The following is a 13,879-nucleotide window of genomic DNA, read 5'->3' as shown; positions in this document are numbered from 1 at the left end:
CTGGATCTGGCTCGAGAGCGTTTAACTGATTCAGGGTCTGTTGGCCTGTCAATGCATGTGGTGCAGAGTTTTTGTCAACTCTACCTCTGATGAAGTTCTTCTTGTCTTTCCTGAACTTATGGCGAGGATTCAGGAACTGTCTATGCATGTCGAAGCAAGAAAACTTGCGACCGGCCTGAAGCCAACGAAACTCAAGAGCTCCCTTGCATGTGGGGCACGGGAACCTTCCATGCACACACCAGCCAACGAATAGTGCATACGCCGGCAAGTCATGCGTCGAGTACATGTACCAGACACGCATTATGAAGTTCCGTTTGCTATAGGCATCGTATGTCTTGAACCCATTATCCCAGGCTTCTTGCAATTCGTCCTTAAGCGGTTGCATATACACATTCATATTTTTCCCCGGATAGTTGGGCCCTGGAATTATCAACGTTAGGAAAATGTTCTTTCTTTGCATAATCTGTCCGGGGGGGAGATTGAGTGGAAATACAAATACGGGCCAACAACTGTATTGGGCTGCCGTCATACCAAACACACTGAACCCATCCGTGCTGATGCCGACTCGAGGATGCCTCGGATCTGCCGCTTTGTCACCATGTAATTCATCAAACTTTTTCCACGCAACACCATCCGATGTGTGTACAATCATCAGATTCCCATCTGCATCTAGTTCGGTTCTTTTGCCCATTTTGTGCCATGTCATCTGTCTGGCCGTCTCTTCGACCATGAAAAGACGTTGAAGTCTTGGTACGATTGGCATATACCGAAGAACACTAACGGGGATTTTGGTCTGTGTCTTCTCACCCATACCGTTGTCTACCACAACATACCTGGAAGACTTGCAAATGGGACAACAGTTCAAGTCCGCATAGTCAAGCCTAAACAAGACACATCCTTTCTCACAGGCATGTATCTTATCATAGGGCATCTTCAGTGCACGGAGGATTTTGTCCGACTGGTACAGGTTTGCAGGCATTACATGGCCTTTGGGTAGAAAGCGTCCAAATACTGTCATCATTGCATCGTAGCATTCTCTGCCCAAGTTGAACTGAGCCTTCAGAGCCATTACTTGTGAGATGGCATCCAACTGACAAAGCTCAGTGTGCTCATGGAGCGGACGTTTTGAAGACTCCAACATTTCATTGAAGGCCTTTGCAGATTCCTCCATCTCCTCGTCCGAATCCCGAGCATCATCAAAGTCTTGCACCATGTTTTCCATACCGGTACCATGCTCGTCGGTGCAACGACGATCCACCTCAGCTCGGTCACGTTGGGCAGACTCACCATGAAATGTCCACACCGTATAATCGGGCGTAAAACCACTCTTCTGCGGGTGTTTGCCCATTTCAGCCTCTGTCCTCTTTTCCCAATTGCCGCACCGTAAACAGGGGCACCAGGTTTTCCTCTGGCCATTTGCAAATGCGGCTCGCACAAACCCCTTGGTTTTTGTGAACCATTCGGTGCTCCATTTGTTCTGACCAGTGTGACCGGTGTACATCCACGCACGATCACTCATCTTGACTTTCAGAGCTACTAGACACACAACAAATATATATATATAATTCACCATGTATGTATTCATCAGTTGATCTACTTTGTCAATTTTATTACGTCCATGCAACCTACACTCTAATAGGTAATGATAGGTCCTAATCCCACCCGAGTATGTTTAGATTGGGTTCATTTTCCCATCCTATGCCCCGGATCCTACGCAAAATTTCGGCAGCACCTCCCCGCTGTTCTCCTGATACACGTCTCTGCAATAAACAGAGAGGATGTGTACCCGGAGAACAACAGGGGAGGCACTGACGAAATTTATGCGTCGGATCCGGAGCAAAGCATATGGGAAAACGAACCCAATCTAAACATACTCGGGCTGTCCATGGATAGCGTTGGACAATTCGAAAGAATCAAGGTTATAAATATGCAAATGCATGCATATTTATAACTATGACGCTTTCGAACGGGAGACACATATTGGTTACGCATACTGATGATTCAAGACACATATATATCTAGCTATCAAGTTTCATCGGAATAGATCAAATAATTAATGGGGGAGGAGGACATGTCATTTGTGCTCACCCACGAACGAAGGGGCAGAGCTCGTCAAACGCACGGCGAGGTCGTCGAACACCAAACCTCGCAGCGATGAAACAACTGCACATTTAAAACTACCCGATCAACACAATTATATATGATGTTTTTCATAACAAAATCGAAAGATATATGACCTAACTAATAATTCACAAATATATGACCCCGTCGGCTTCTGGAAGGCCAAAGAACGCCTTTTCGGGGTGCCGTGTCGGTGTCGGGGTGCCGAGTCGGGGTCGGGGTGCCGTGTCGGTGTCGGGGCCGGGGTGTTGGGTCAGGCTCGGGGTCGGGGTGTCGGGGTCGGGGTCGGGGTCGGGGTCTCGGGGTCGGGGTGTCGGGGGTGTCGTGTCGGGGGTCGGGGTGTCGTGTCGTTCTCGGGGTGCCGTGTCGGGGTCGGGGTGTTGTGTCGGTCTCGGGGTGCCGTGTCGGGGTCGGGGTCTCGGGGTCGGGGTGTCGGGTCGGGGTGCCGGGTCGGGGTCGGGGTGTCGTGTCAGTGTCGGGGTCGGGGTGTCGGGTCAGGCTCGGGGTCGGGGTGTCGGGGTCGGGGTCGGGGTCGGGGTCTCGGGGTCGGGGTGTCGGGGTGTCGGGGGTGTCGTGTCGGGGGTCGGGGTGTCGTGTCGGTCTCGGGGTGCCGTGTCGGGGTCGGGGTGTCGTGTCGGTCTCGGGGTGCCGTGTCGGGGTCGGGGTCTCGGGGTCGGGGTGTCGGGTCGGGGTGCCGGGTCAGGGTCGGGGTGCCGTGTCGGTGTCGGGGTCGGGGTGTCGGGTCAGGCTCAGGGTCGGGGGGTCGGGGTCGGGGTCGGGGTCTCGGGGTCGGGGTGTCGGGGGTGTCGTGTTGGGGGTCGGGGTGTCGTGTCCGTGTTGGGGGTCGGGGTGCCGGGTCGGGGTCGGGGTGCCGTGTCGGTGTCGGGGTCGGGGTGTCGGGTCAGGCTCTGGGTCGGGGTGTCGGGGTCGGGGTCGGGGTCGGGTTCTCGGGGTCGGGGTGTCGGGGGTGTCGTGTCGGGGGTCGGGGTGTCGTGTAGGTGTCGGGGTGCCGTGTCGGTGTCGGGGTGCCGTGTCGGGGTCGGGGTGCTGTTTCGGGGTCGGGGCTTCGGGGTGTCTCCTCCTCCTCCTCCTCCTCTTCTTCTTCTTCTTCTTCTTCTTCTTCTTCTTCTTCTTCTTCTTCTTCTTCTTCTTCTTCTTCTTCTTCTTCTTCTTCTTCTTCTTCGTCTTTCTCCTCCTCCTCCTCCTCCTCCTCCTCTTCTTCTTCTTCTTCTTCTTCTTCTTCTTCTTCTTCTTCTTCTTTTTCTTCTTCTTCTTCTTCTTCTTCTTCGTCTTCTTCTTCTTCTCCTCCTTCTCCTCCTCCTCCTCCTCCTCCTCCTCTTCTTCTTCTTCTTCTTCTTCCCCCTTCTACTTAACCTAAACCTAAACTAACCTAAACTAAAAACCTAAACTAATTAAAACTAAACTATTTAAACTAATTAAACCTAAACTTAAACAGAAAAAAACCAAAAAAAACAGAAAAAAAAACAGAAAAAAAAGGAGGAGGGGCTCACTGTGGGGGGCGGCGATGGGTCGGGGAGCGGCCGGCGACGGAGGCCCGGGGCGGGGCGGTGGAGGAGGCGGGGCGGCGGGGGGCCGGGGCGGGGCGGTGGAGGAGGCGGGGCGGCGGGGGCCCGGCCGGCGGGGGGCCGGGGCGGCGGGGGGGATGGGGGCGGGGGGCTGGGGCGGGGCGGTGGAGGAGGCGGCGGGGGGCGCGGGGCGGCGGGGGGCCGGGACGGCGAGGGGCCGTGGCGGCTGTGGGCCGGGGCGGCGGTGGGGCGCGGGGCGGCGGGGGGCCGGGGCGGGGGGGCGACGGGGCGGTGGGGCGGCGGGGAGCCGGGGCGGCGGGGCGGCGGGGGCGACGGGGCGGCGGCGGCGGCGGGGTGGGAGGAGAAGGGCGCGAGGACGAAGTGAGTAACGGGCGGGGGGTACGTGCCGTTAGTCAAGTGCCTTCTTTGCCGTCCGCCAGCCTTTGCCGTCCGCCTTTTTGCCTCTTTGCCGTCTGCTAGCGGACGGCAAAGAGGTGGGCCGTTATGATTTTTTCAAACGAGCGGGGGGTGGGGGCCACCACACTCTTTGCCGTCTGCCAGCGGACGGCAAAGATTCTTTGCCGTCCGCTGGCAGACGGCAAAGAGCTGGCAGATGGCAAAGAGCTTCTTTGCCGTCAGCCTTTTCTTTGCCGTCTGTTTATGTGTAGCTGATGGCAAAGAGCTTCTTTGCCGTCAGCTAGCAGACGGCAAAGAGCTGGCAGATGGCAAATTAGCTGATTCCAGTAGTGATTGTGGAAAGTGTTTCACAATTAATACCGCCTGGAACACCATAGTGTGATGGTGTGTCCGGACATCATAGTTGCACCCTATTGGATATGGTGCATACCATGATGTCTCTTATCGAATTACCACTATCGTTTATGGGTTAGGCATTAGAGACAACCGCATTCACTTTAAAAGGGGCACCACGCAATTCCGTTGAGACGACACCGTTTAGAGAAACCTAAGTTGTCGTTTCTTAAAAGTTTGGGGCTGTGAAGCTTATGTGAAAAAGTTTCAGGCTGATAAGCTCGAACCCAAAGCGGACAAATGCATCTTCATAGAATACCCAAAAACAGTTGGGTATACCTCCTATTTCAGATCTGGAAGCAAAAGTAATTGCTTCTAGAAACGAGTCCTTTCTCGAGGAAAAGTTTCTCTCGAAAGAATTGAGTGGGAGGATGGTGGAGACTTGATAAGGTTATTGAACCGTCGCTTCAACTAGTGTGTAGCAGGGCACAGGAAGTTGTTCCTGTGGCACCTACACCAATTGAAGTGGAAGCTTATGATAGTGATCATGAAACTTCGGATCAAGTCACTACCAAAACCTCGTAGGACGAAGAGGATGCGCACTACTTCAAAGTAATGCGTGATCCTGTCTTGGAAGTCATGTTGCTAGACAACAATGAACCTACGAGCTATGGAGAAGCGATGGTGGGCCCATATTCCGACGAATGGCTCGAGGCCATGAAATCCGAGATAGAAACCATGTATCAGAACAAAGCATGGACTTTGATGAACTTGCCCGATGATCGGCAGGCCATTGAGATAAATGGATCTTTAAGAAGAAGACTGACATGGACGGTAATGTTACCGTCTATGAAGCTCGACTTGTGGCAAAGTGTATTTTCACAAGTTCAAGGAGTTGACTACGATGAGTTTTTCTCATCCGTAGCGATGCTTAGGTCCGTCGGAATCATGTTAGCATTAGCTACATTTATGAAATCTGGCAGATGGATGTCAAAACAAGTTTCCTTACCAGTTTTCGTAAGGAAAGGTTGTATGTGATACAATCAGAAAGGTTTTGTCTATCCTAAGGATGCTAAAAGGTATGCTAGCTCCAGCGATCCTTCCATGGATTAGAGCAAGCATCTCGGAGTCAGAATATACGCTTTGATGGAGTGATCAAAGTTTTTGGGTTTATACAAAGTTTGTTAGAAACTTGTATTTACAATAAAGTGAGTGGGAGCGCTACAACATTTCTGATAAGTATATGTGAATGACATATTGTTGATCCGAAATGATGTAAAATTTCTGGAAAGCATAAAGGGTTGTTTGAAAGGAGTTTTTCAAAGGAAGACCTGGATAAAGCTGCTTACATATTGGGCATCAAGATCCATAGAGATAGATCAAGACGCCTGATGATACTTTCAAAAGACAGCACACCTTGACATGTTTTTGAAAGAGTTCAAAATAGATCAGCAAAGAAGGAGTTCTTGGCTGTGTTACAAGGTGTGAGTATTGAGTGAGACTCAAGACCTGACCACAGCAGAAGATAGAGAAAGGACGAGTGTCGTCCCCTATGCTTTAGACGTAGGCTCTATAGTATGCTATGCTGTGTACCGCACATGTAGTGTGCCTTGCCATGAGTTGGTCAAGAGGGTACAATGGTGATCCGGGAAAGGATCTCATGACAGCGGTCGAACTTATCCTTAGTACCTGGTGCATTAAGGAATTTTCTCGATTATGGAGGTGGAAAGGAGTTCGTCGTAAAGGGTTACGTTGATGCGAACTTTGACACTAATCCGGATGACTCTGAGTAGTAAACCGGATTCGTATAGTAGAGCAATTATTTGAAATGGCTCCAAATAGCGCGTGGTAGCATCCACAAGATGACATAGATATTCGTAAAGCACACGGTTCTGAAAGGTTCAGACCCATTGACTAATAACCTCTCTCACAAGCATAACATGACCAAACCAGAACACATTGAGTGATAATCACATAGTGATGTGAACTAGATTGTTGACTCTAGTAAACTCTTTAGATGTTGGTCACATGGTGATGTGACCAGTGAGTGTTAATCACATGGTGATGTGAACTAGATTATTGACTCTAGTGCAAGTGGGAGACTGTTGGAAATATGCCCTAGATGCAATAATAAATTGGTTATTATTATATTTCCTTATTCATGATAATCGTTTATTATCCATGCTAGAATTGTATTGATAGGAAACTCATATACATGTGTGGATACATAGACAACACCATGTCCCTAGTAAGCCTCTAGTTGACTAGCTCGTTGATCAATAGATGGTTACGGTTTCCTGACCATGGACATTGGATGTCGTTGATAACGGGATCACATCATTAGGAGAATGATGTGATGGACAAGACCCAATCCTAAGCATAGCATAAAAGATCGTGTAGTTTCGTTTGCTAGAGCTTTTCCAATGTCAAGTATCTTTTCCTTAGACCATGAGATCGTGCAACTCCCGGATACCGTAGGAGTGCTTTGGGTGTGCCAAACGTCACAACGTAACTGGGTGACTATAAAGGTGCACTACGGGTATCTCCGAAAGTGATCGAGACTGGGATTTGTCACTCCGTGTGACGGAGAGGTATCTCTGGGCCCACTCGGTAATGCATCATCACAATGAGCTCAATGTGACTAAGGCGTTAGTCACGGGATCATGCATTGCGGTACGAGTAAAGAGACTTTCCGGTAACGAGATTGAACAAGGTATTGGGATACCGACGATGGAATCTCGGGCAAGTAACATACCGTTTGACAAAGGGAATTGCATACGGGATTGACTGAATCCTCGACATCGTGGTTCATCCGATGAGATCATCGTGGAACATGTGGGAGCCAACATGGGTATCCAGATCCCGCTGTTGGTTATTGACCGGAGAGGCGTCTCGGTCATGTCTGCATGTCTCCCGAACCCGTAGGGTCTACACACTTAAGGTTCGGTGACGCTAGGGTTGTAGAGATATATGTATGCGGAAAGCCGAAAGTTGTTCGGAGTCCCGGATGAGATCCCGGACGTCACGAGAGGTTCCGGAATGGTCCGGAGGTGAAGAATTATATATAGGAAGTCAAGTTTCGGCCACCGGGAATGTTCCGGGGGTTACCGGAAGGGTTCCGGGGGTCCACCGGGTGGGGCCACCTATCCCGGAGGGCCCCGTGGGCTGAAAGTGGAAGGGAACCAGCCCTTAGTGGGCTGGGGCGCCCCCCTTGGGCCTCCCCCCAAGCGCCTAGGGTTGGGAACCCTAGGGGGGGCGGGAGTTCCCCCTTGCCTTGGGGGGCAAGGCAACCCCTTCCCCCCTTGTGGCCGCCGCCCCCCCTTGAGATCCCATCTCTTGGGGCCGGCGCCCCCCCAGGGGGCCTATATAAAGGGGGGGAGGGAGGGCAGCATACAACAGCCTTGGGCGCCTCCCTCCTCCCCTGCAACACCTCTCTCTCTCTCTCTCTCTCGCAGAAGCTTAGCAAAGCCCTGCCGAGACCCGCTACATCCACCACCACGCCGTCGTGCTGTTGGATCTCCATCAACCTCTCCTTCCCCCTTGCTGGATCAAGAAGGAGGAGACGTCGCTGCACCGTACGTGTGTTGAACGCGGAGGTGCCGTCCGTTCGGCACTCGGTCATCGGTGATTTGGATCACGGCGAGTACGACTCCGTCATCCACGTTCATTGGAACGCTTCCGCTCGCGATCTACAAGGGTATGTAGATGCACTCCCTTCCCCTCGTTGCTAGTATACTCCCTAGATGCATCTTGGTGAACGTAGGAAAATTATAAAATTATGCTACGATTCCCAACAAAAAGGAGCAGTTCCATAGGTTGGGGCCAGGTGGCTACGCGGTGGCAATGCCTAAGTGGGATGCGGAGGTCACTCCAGTTACTAGGAGCTGCCCCCCCCCCCAGGTGAAGAACTTGGTTCTATGCGCATGGGGGGGCGTTGGACCCGAAGACAGGCCTAGTTTTGAAGAAGGAAAGTCCAAAAGGAGCCAAAGATAAGTTACTTCAAGCAATAGAAGATGCTCGAAAGGGGGTGTTCACGCCCAACAGAGAGAACGACAAGCTTACACGCGCCCTGAGAAATCCTGAACACCCGGCAAGAACACGAGGCAAGGGCGTTGTTCCGTGGTATGAGGGCTTTTCGGACAGGAACGCCGACTACAAAAGTCATGCAAGAAGGAAGATGGAGGAGGAGAAGAAGAGGAAGCTGGAGGAGGAGCAGAGGAAGCAGGAAGCAGAGCGCCTTCAAGGCCTAGAATCAGCGCACGCGGAGTTGGCACTCAAATTCCAGCGGCAGCAGCAGCAGATCGACTCACTTAGCCAGGAAAGGGGGTCTCAGCAGCGACAGCAGCTAGCAGATGATCCAGCATTGGATAGCACCGTCCCATCCATGCCGAGAAGCAACGTTGGTTCCGCCCCGGGAGCATCATCATGAGCCACTTTGCGAACCATGAGATTAACACCATCGCCTCCATCTGAACTCAGAGGTGCTCCGGTCTCAAAAGTACAATAATTTGCATCTTTCTTCTCAGATTCATATTTGTCACTTGAGTCATCGGTGACATATCCATCATTTGTGAGTAAAACCTTCTTAAGATTAGGACAATCCTTCTTGAAGTGACCTCTACCCTTGCATGTATGGCACTGAATATTACTAATGCGAGTGGCAGGAGTATTGGAAGATTCAACCTTTGATGCATTAGCTTCTTTTGTAGTCATCTTGTTGTGTGAGCAAAAATCTGCAGCAACACTTCCGTCTACTTCTCACTGAACTGAACCACTCCAAGTGCTTGATGTATAGGTTTGGCTGTGATTTTGGCGACGCTTCAGCTGCTGCTCTACACGAATAGCTTGATGCACAAGTTCTTGCCAATCTTGATATGTAACCATCTCTATCCTTTCTTGCACATCTTCATTCAGTCCATGAAAAGATCTTGACATTGTGGCCTCCTCTGGCTCATTCACCGCTGTCCTAATCATCAAAATCTCCATCTCTTTATAGTACTCATCAACACTAGAATCACCTTGGCACAACCGTTGGAGTCGATTGTACAAGGTTCTTCTGAAATGTTCAGGAACAGACCGTCTCCGCAACAGATTTTTCATTTGCACCCATGTCTCCGGACGACCTCCAGCACGACATAATTGGTTCCACCAAATCAAAGCATATCCAGTAAACTCAATGGATGCATATCTTACCTTCTTCTCCTCCGTATAGCGGTGGCTGTCAAAAATCTGATCCACACGCTTCTCCCACTCCAAATAATCATCGGGCTCGGTTTTCCCATTGAACGATGGTATGGTAAGTTTGAATTTACCAATCCCATCATCTTCATGGTCACGATGAGAACACCCATGACCTCTTCCTCCCATGGCAAAGCCTTCTTGGCCTTCTCCGCGACGATCATGATGAACACGTCGTGGTTGAGGCTCGTAGTAGTTTCGAGCATCATCGGAGTGGTCGCTCCAATGCTCTCCATGGTGGTCCTGCTGTATGGGGAGTTGTCGATGTCGACCCCATGCAGCAAGCCCATCTCGTGGTGGCGACGGTGGCGCCCAAGTAGCACCTCGCTGGTCGTAGCGAGCACGCCGAGGTGGTGCAGCGTAGTAGCTATGAGCATCACCCGATTAGACGTGGTTGTGCTCTCCATGCCCCTCCGCAAGGTGGCGTTGGCCCTGCTGTTCGGGGATTTGTCGATGTCGACCCCGTGCAGCAAGCCTATCTCGACGGAGTTCCTCGGTGAGGGAGTCGATTCTCCGGCCAAGGTTGGTCTCCACGGCCGATATGCGCCTCTCCACCTTGTTCAACACATACTCTCATGTATCCTCCAATGCCAACACATAGGCGGGCTGTAAGCTTGGATCGTACACGGGAAGTGGCAGCTCCTCCTCCACGAGGTGCCTACCTCCATGCACACCACCAACACTGCTGGATCTCCTCGAACCCATGGAAGCTTCTCAAGAACAAAATCAGCAAGAGAGAAAATAGCACCGCGAACAACCTAAAGCTCTGATGCCAAGATGATACGGGAAGCCTCGGAAACGATCTTTCACGGTGCCAAAGAACTCACAAGGAGCAGCAACAAACTCACTCGAAACTTGTTTCAACAAATTTTGTTTCTCTCAAGTGGCAAGAACAAGAGGAAACACTCTCAGATAAATTGCAGCGGATAACTAGCTTGGTTTACAAGGATGCAACCCAAACCATGAAGCTTGTGAACCTATGAAGAATCACAAGAGGGAACCACAAGGATCCTATATGAATTGAGGACAGGCCCTCCAATCCACACACACGAGCTAACACTCAACGATACTAGTGCTCACATCACAACACAACCTCACCGGCTGTCTACAAACATAAACTCAGAAATCTCATCCCCCTTCACATGGAACAGCTGGGGAGTATTTATACTAGAAGCACCCACTAGTTAGGTGTGAAAACAACTCAAAATGAAGGGTAAATTCGTGAGCCCCAAGCTGTAGCAGGAGCAAACTTGTTGAGCCTCGCACTGTAATAAATTCCTGGACAACTTGCATGGAAACTTGCACAACTTTTGACTCAAGACCTCAAAGGATGCACCTTTTTTTTGAATGAAAGCTGACTTCAAAGACCATCTTTTCCAGCCTCTATAAAGTGCTAGAGACTTCCATAATTAATTAGGTTTAGGTGGGAAGTTGCAGCTGGAAATCTGATGTGTCATTTCTCCCAAAATAGGCACCGGAAGCTTCCCAACTAAGATAATGGTTTTGCCCTTGTCTTCCTTTGGATGCTCTATGGTTCAGCCTTTGTGCTAGCATTAACCTCACTATTGGGTGCCTTGGTCATGATCTGGTCCACATCATCCTGCTTCAAGTCCGGCACAGCATCAGGCAACTCCTCCTGCTCCAACTCAGCCACGTTAGCTGTCTCCGCCGCCTCAGCAATCGGGGAAGAGAGCCGCCGCAGCTATGGTGCGTAGCGGTACCAGTCGAGGTAGTACAGGAGGTACAGGCGGAGGCAAGCGATATAAATATGGTCCAAGCCTCACTCCTCTTCCTCAGAGGCCTTACGACATGACCAAGGAGCAAAACGCAGCCATAGTGAAGGCCCAAATGGACGCCCATTTTGGACCGAAACCGGCATCGCCGCCAAGGGAGAAAGTGCCTGAGGAAAAGATTGACCACTTTATTCATATGGCTAGACCACCAGCTCCCAAGCCTGTTGACTCAGACTATGACCGCCAAATCAGGAAGGCACATCGAGCACGACTACAGAAGGAGTCCAGCTCGAGCTCGAGCCAAGCAGCTGGCAAAAAATGCGGGAAAACCGTTCCCCAGCTGGGAGAACAGGCGGCGCAATCGATCCCCCCGCTTGTTGTACCAACACATGAGAGTACCGCCGCCGGTCAGCTGGTAATAACCGACGAGCATAGAAGGTAGGCTGAAATGCTCGGTATCACTGTTGGACAATTCCTCGAGATCGAGCCCATGTCTCCGCTTAGAGAGGAGGACATAAAACGGAAATATGTCCGCGGCCAACCTTTGGTCGAGCCTGAGGAGGTCAAGAACCTCCCAACGAGAATGTATGAATTGCATCAATGGTACATGGAAATTTGCAAGAACCACAATCGAGACTCCCTCATGGTGAAAGTCAAGGAAGAGGATTACTTCCATAAGGTAGCTCTGTCTATTGAGTATACAGAACTGTTTCAGTTATTCAATTATGACGCACTCGACAAATCTATCGTCAGTTGCTATTGTCTGTAAGTGATTTCTTTCTATAATTTAAGTCTCAAGCTAGCTGTAGTGCTCTCGTTGATCATTAGCTGTAATTATCCTTACTATATTCTTTTCTGTGGTATTATGCAGGATGAAGATGTCCGAAATGAGAAAAGCTGGACGCTATGATTGGGTTCATTGACCCAAATACCATTAATCAAGAGACATGGTCATATGAATATTATAAACAAGAAGTAGAGAATAACATGCTAGAGTTCTTGAAGCGCGTCAATACCAATGCAAATATACTACTTCCTTACAACTTCCAGTGAGTCACACTGTCTTGTACTACAAATTCTGTTTTTGTTACTAGCTAGACGTTAATAAGTGTATAGGGTTTATTGTTAGTTAATGAGTGTTATGCACATGCCCGCTTAATTTATACATGCAAACGTGCGCATGCAGGTACCACTAGATCTTGTTAGACATTCAAGTTGAAGAAGGAAAAGTTGAAGTACTGGACTCACTGCTTAAAAAACCTGAAGAGTACTCAATCATGAAGGGGATAGTCAACAGGTAATTTCAATCATTATATATATGTCCTGATATCAACTAATTAATAACTCCTTTATTCATTTTCTTTGCCGGCGGGCCGGCAGGGCTTGGCAAAAGTTCATCAAAGACGTTCCAGGCCCGTTCAGAGAAAATCTGTATTGGTATCGACCCACAATAATTAATTAAGTAGTACTAGCTAGCTAGCTACCATGCAATCTCTTTAATTCTAGTTTCAATACCATTAATTATCATGCTTGATTAATTATTATCTGATTGAACTCTATCTCGTATAGGCCACGAAGCAGGAGCCGGGGAATGATTTATGTGCATACTACGTTTGCGAGAACAGTCGCATGATGACGTCGGAAAGGAGCACATCTGATAGACAGCTATGGATACGTTTGCCAGAACACTATACACAATTTTTACATCATTATCGATATCTAGTCACACAACTAATAGATGCATATTGATCTCTTTCTTAACAGTTCAATGAGGTGCGGGAGAAGCTCCTACCAATGGATTGTGTACGAGCAATTGCAGAGGAAATAGCGGGATTTTTGCTCGACCAGGTCATAGATCCCAGAGGAGAATTCCATTACCCGCTACCGCAGTAATGCCTCCATGTAGGAGAAATTGTATATACAAAATTGTATATATATGTATATATGCATAATGTGTACAATATGTAGTATCGTAAAATACCAGCAAACGAAAAAGAATTAAATGGAAAACACAAAAGTAAAGGAAAAAGAAACCCTGAACCCAAAACCCCCCAAACCTTTTAGTACCGGTTGATGTTACCAACCGGTACTAAAGGTCTCCCCGCCCCCGGCGCAGGTTCGTGCCACGTGGTGGCCCTTTAGCGGCGGTTTGTGCATAACCGGTACTAAAGGGGGACCTTTAGTCCCCACCCTTTAGTGCCGGTTACAGAACCGGCACTAAAGACCCTTACAAACCGGTGCTATAGCCTGGTTCTGCACTAGTGTGGGGATGTTTTCTTGAAATTATCATCCAGGCCTTCAAGGCATGCCCTGTTGTCCAATTATGATTGGTTGATCTCTGCTGGCTGTATTGACTATTATCATTATTGCAAGTCCAAAGTTCAGAGCTTGTATTATGTTAATTTGAAGGTGATAGAAGAATGCATGTTAATTCCATCTTGTTCATGCATGTTTGCACTTTTACAATTTTTGGCTTACCATTCCATGGTTGGTTATGTTTTTGGGAGGTTT

Source organism: Aegilops tauschii, chromosome 7 (assembly GCF_002575655.3).
Source record: "Aegilops tauschii subsp. strangulata cultivar AL8/78 chromosome 7, Aet v6.0, whole genome shotgun sequence".
NCBI lineage: Eukaryota > Viridiplantae > Streptophyta > Magnoliopsida > Poales > Poaceae > Aegilops > Aegilops tauschii.
Note: the sequence above shows the minus strand (reverse complement) of the source record.